At 37.7% G+C, this 5,378-nt stretch overlaps 1 long non-coding RNA gene across 1 annotated transcript in view; it reads right to left on the bottom strand.

The window, feature by feature from the left end:
• Positions 1-261: 261 nt before the first annotated feature.
• The window catches only part of LOC138142098 (uncharacterized), a 5,397-nt gene continuing 280 nt past the window's right edge, over positions 262-5,378 (bottom strand). The window contains exons 2-3 of the long non-coding RNA XR_011163347.1: positions 3,701-3,790; positions 262-2,788 (exon numbers count right to left, since the gene is read on the bottom strand). This is a non-coding gene — a long non-coding RNA (uncharacterized lncRNA). The remainder of the gene's footprint in view (positions 2,789-3,700; positions 3,791-5,378) is intronic.

Genomic DNA, 5,378 nt, shown 5'->3' with positions numbered 1-5,378 from the left:
CTTAATATCTGTGTGACCCTGGGCAAGTCACTGAACCCTGATTGCCTCCCAAATAAATATATAAATAAATGAGAAACCATTCTTTAATAGAGAAATGGTCAAAAGATATTAACAAACCACTCTCAAAAGAATTGCAAGCTATTGCTAACCATAAAAAACACTGCTATGAATCACTAAAAATGCAAAAACAAACAACTCTGAGGTTTTACCTCATACCCAGCAAACTGACAAAGATGACTAAAGATCCGAATAGTCAATGTCAAAGGAACCCTGCAAAGACAAGCACACCAATACACTATTGGTGGAGCTGTGAATTGGTCCAACCATTATGAGAAGTAATTCAGAATTTTACTAAGAAAGCAACTAAAATGTCGTACCTTTTGACCCAGGGACCCACTGCTAGGCATATACTCCCAAGTAGGTTACAGATTTTTTTTAATTCCACAGAATCCAAAATATTTATAAAAGTATTTTTTGTAGTAGTAAAGAATCGGTTATAAAGCAGTTGCCTATCAACAGAAGAATGGCTAAACAAACTGCACATGAATGAAATGGAACATTGCTATATTGTCAAAAATGATGAGTGTGGTAAATACAGAGAAGCATGGGAAGAACATGACCTGATACAAAGTGAAATAATCTGGACCAGGAAAACAATCTACATAATGTAAATGGAAAGAACAAACAACAAAATAAACAAAACTGAATCCTATAATGATGAAGCCTGCGCTCCCCCCAAAATGTGAAAAGACTACTTTTCTTCCCCACCCTTGCGCCTTTGGAGAGGTGGGAGTCCATCTAACTGCATAATATCAGGTTTTTCATTGTGTTGATCAATTTTAAAGAATTTTTTTCTTCTTTTTAAAAAAAAGTTTCTGTTATAAGATATGACTCTATGGGAGGGGAGGAATACAGGAGGAAATATAAACAATGTAGAAAGAAAAGATCAATAAAATGTATTATTAAAAGAAAAAGTATATCATAAATTCAACACATTACTTTCAAAATTGAGAAAAAATACACAACTACAACAATGTAAAAGGAGAGAACAACAATAACAATGGGCCAAGTATGGCCCCCAAAGAAAAGATATAACAATGTGCCTTCCTTCTTTGCAGAAAGGGGAGGGGAACCATGGGTGTGGAACACTACATGTTGAACTTGGTGGAGATGTTGGATAATTTTGCTGAAGTGCTTTTTTTTCTCTTTTTTGATTCTTTGCAACAAGGGATAGAAGGGGAAAGAAGAGGGAAATAGTGAAAAATGTAGGTGACAAAAAAAAAACAAAAGACATCAATAAAAATTTCGTAAATTTATTTAAAAAATAAATGATCAGGGATGTTCCTTCATATATCATCAACAAGTGAGACAAATATGGAAGTGAAAGTTGACAAAGAAAGTGCTTATGGACTTAGTGGTGACACAGATATAATAACTTTTGAAGGCTGCCAACAAATCAAAGGATAGCACAGTACCTTGCACATAGTAGGTGGTTAACAAATGATTTTTGTTTAGATGATAATGATTTTCTTGGGGGTTATTAAGTCAGTTGGGAGCAGGTTGTTTTGGTATTCCATAACTCATTTTGTATTCATTATAACCACAAACACACACACACACACACATACACACTATTTGGGGGTCATGCAGCTACAAATCCTTCATGCTACCTTTTTGAGAAATAGGCAAATAACCCCAAAGTGAGCTAATATCTGTGACTTTATTGAGGAAGCAAGTTCCAGGATATCTCCTAGGATTCCATTCCTCTTCACCCCCAAGTACCATCCATCATTTGCAAGAATGTGTTGTGTATATCATAATAACTAACGTTAGTAATGATCTAAAGTCATCAAGAGACGGTTAAGTGTAATTATGAATAGCACATATTTATATACTTATTTAGGGTTTTTCTTCTTCCCAGAAAGGAAACCCATGCCTATCTAACAGTTCTTTTCCCCTCCCCTACAGAGAAGTAACTCAGGCATGTCACACCATTATGTTCTATCCACTCACACTAACTTATAGCTCAATGAGGGTCACAGACACCTTCGACGATCAAAAGTTCATAGTCGCTATTTTATATTTCCAAAGCAGGGAAGAGCATAACATATTTTAGAAAGATTTTTGTTAAAAAAAGAATTTAAGTTTTGGTACCTCACATATCTGGATAATCCACTTAACCAAGTGCCAGAGAAATGAAGCTATGTTACTTCAAAAGATCCATTGGTGTTGGCAGTGTCTCCATTGAAAGTCACAAACCCTCTACACCTTCAGGGACAACAAACATGAGTTGCAGTGGACCAAAACATTCTTATCACTAGTTTTACCAGCTTTCTGCCTATGAAACTCTTTGAATTTAGTTAAACTGATTATCAGATTAAAGACCCTTTTACAACTTGTTTGGGCCTGCCAGACCTTATGGTCAGCTGCCAGGGTTTTTGAGAATACAGGGTCAATTGTACACTACAAAAAATAATCTGAGGAGAACCTTAGTAAAGGCATCACTGTATTAATATGGAATAAACCTAGAAGCCTGAAAAAAGGGGTACATATCAAATCTTGGAATCACACAGGTCCACATGAAAACAAAATCTAACCAATGAAACTAGGTGTAATAAAATACAGACATAATACTGTCTACTTGGTGTCAGGAAAGATGCTGGCTATTGGGTCAAAACGAAACACTATACAATCTGTTTGTGCAGAACTCCCTCTTCATTTTCTTGGACTTTCCTTTTTGTGACACTTTTCTTTGAAACCTTTCACTGTCTTCAAACATAAAGAAATGCTAAATAGGGAACAATAAACAGCAGTTAGAAGCAAGACCACTTCTGGATTGAAGAAGGTAAGCTTTTTTTTTCCCAATGGAATCTAGTTGTAGTAGGAACACTTGCTAATTTGGAGAGATTTACATATGCAGAAAACTACTAGAAACCTGATGAAATCCAGTGAATTTTTTCAGCTGTCACTCCCTATACAGACCAAGGGAAATTGAAGAAAATTAGAAGAAAATTCTTTTGTAGTTCCTCAGTGGATTAAAGCTACTGGATTTCTTGGTTTGTCTCCCTCCTCCCACCCATATCAAACCTCACAGAGTCTGGACTCTTGCTTTTCAACTCCCAGAGGAATGAGTAGGAAGATGTTAATTTTTACAGTATTTCTTGGTATACACATAAAATACTGATGTCACCTGATTTTCAAATATATATATATATATATATATATATATATATCTATATATATATATATCTATATATATATATATCTAGTAGGCACACAATTCTCTCAAACAATTGTATGAGGTATAAAAGGATTGTAGCCTGAACCATTTCTAAAATGCTATAGCTTCCCAGTTTTGAAGAATTAGTATTCAAAATCACAGAGTCACAAATATAGGGCTGGAAGGGATTTTGGTGGCCATTTAGTCCAACCCCCAACCCTAGATGAAGAAATTGACGTGTAGAAAACTGGAATGACTTGTCCAAGGTATCAATGGTTTAAAAGCCTCAAAGGCAGGATTTTGAACCTAAAGCTCTGTCCACAGTAGAAAGTGATGTAGTTCAGTGAGGCAGGATCAGATCTTTCAGTGGGCAATTCATGGTAAATAGCTGATACTGCTTGCATATAAGCACTCAACTATCTAGGGCAGGAAGAGGATATTTGGTACCTAATTTGAATATCTGGGTGTTTTCTTACCTACCAGGCAACAGAATGTACTCTTTCCATCTCAATTCATCCACAGTTTGCCAGTGAACATCAGCATGAATCCGACAGATAACAGGAATTCTCACTAGGAGGAAAAAAGAGGCAATTTCTTTTGACCATATTAAGTCGTGTGAATTACCCCCAAGGTTATCTTGTATTCTGTAGGTTTAGAGCAAGAAGGAACTGAACAGGCCATTGAGTGCAATAACCTCATTTCACAAATGGAGAAACTGAGACAAACAGAAGTTAAGTGACTTGCCCAGGGTCACACAGATTGGAGGCACAATCTGAACTCAGGTCTTTCTGATTATGAGCCTAGCTCCCTATTTCCAACTCCACTATCTGGATGCTTTTGTTTTATATAATAATGACAATAAGAGTTAACATTTTTTATTGTACTTTAAGGTTTGCAGAGAACTTTACATATACAAGGTGTCCCAAAAATCTTAAGTCTTATTAAAGCTTTTAAGATTGCACAAAGATTTTTGAGACATGAAGAATAGGAACTGTTTCCCTTATTTGTCTGTAACCCTGGGGCCTAGCACAGTGCCTGGCATACTGTAAGAGCTTAATAAATGCTTGTGGATTGGTTGAGATCATCTGTTGAGGATTCAAATTTTATTCTGGTTTCACTATTTGTTCCTGGCTGTGTGATTTGGGACAAGTAACTTTTATGTGTTCATTCAACAAGCATTTTATCAAGTGCCTAGTAAGTGTCAAGCACCATGCTAGGCACTGGGGCTACAAAAACAAAATCAAGCCCTGTCTTCAAGGAGATTACATTTTAGGGAGGGGGGAGGGAGAGAAAGGGAGAAAATTGTGACACAAACACAAAATATATACAAAATAAGGTGGAGCAGTGAATAGAACACCAGCCCTGGAGTCAGGAGGACCTGAGTTCAAATCTGGTCTCAGACACTTAACACAAAAACTAGCTGTGTGACCTTGGGCAAGTCACTTAACCCCAATTGCCCTGCAAAGCAAATACACACACAAAATAAATTCAAAGTAATTTAAGGTCTAATGTCAGAAGGGCTACTCAAGGCCTCAGTTTCCTCATTTATTAATTGAAGGAGTTAGCCTAAATGGCCTCTAAATTCCCTTCAAAATGCCAATGAATCAATCAATGATCTTCACATGGGCATTCCTTCCCAAGGTGCAAATTCTACCCCATCCAGGCCTGCTGATGCTGGGTGATGTCTATTCATAACCCAAGTACTTTTCAGCTCTAAAGCTAGGAGAGACTAGCCTGGGATTAAGGAAACTGGAGGCCTGGTCCTGAGGTCCTGCTTGGGACCTCAGAAGGATTTGGCCCTGGGCAAAAATGCCCTTCCTGGCCTAGAACTCTGTGAAATAAGGGAGCTGGTTGAGATGAATTTTAATCCAGCTCAGCCATTTTGTAACTCATTCCCAGACCCTGCCACACTGGGAGACACAACATACACAAAACACACACAGCATACAGAGGCAACACACACAAACACGTAAGACACCCAAGTGGACACACACCCTACACACCAAAAGCCACACTGACATAACACAAACACTCAAAAAGTCCAAAGGGACCCACACCGCCACACACAGACATGGACAAAGATACACACACAGGCGGACACACGGACGGGGACACACACACACACACACACACACACACACACACACACACACACACA

The sequence above is a fragment of the Petaurus breviceps genome, unplaced genomic scaffold (genome assembly GCF_028583685.1).
Source record: "Petaurus breviceps papuanus isolate PSGF00001 unplaced genomic scaffold, PetGlider_PUasm1.0 90535, whole genome shotgun sequence".
Lineage (NCBI taxonomy): Eukaryota > Metazoa > Chordata > Mammalia > Diprotodontia > Petauridae > Petaurus > Petaurus breviceps.
Note: the sequence above shows the minus strand (reverse complement) of the source record. Positions and strands in the feature narration are given on the sequence as shown.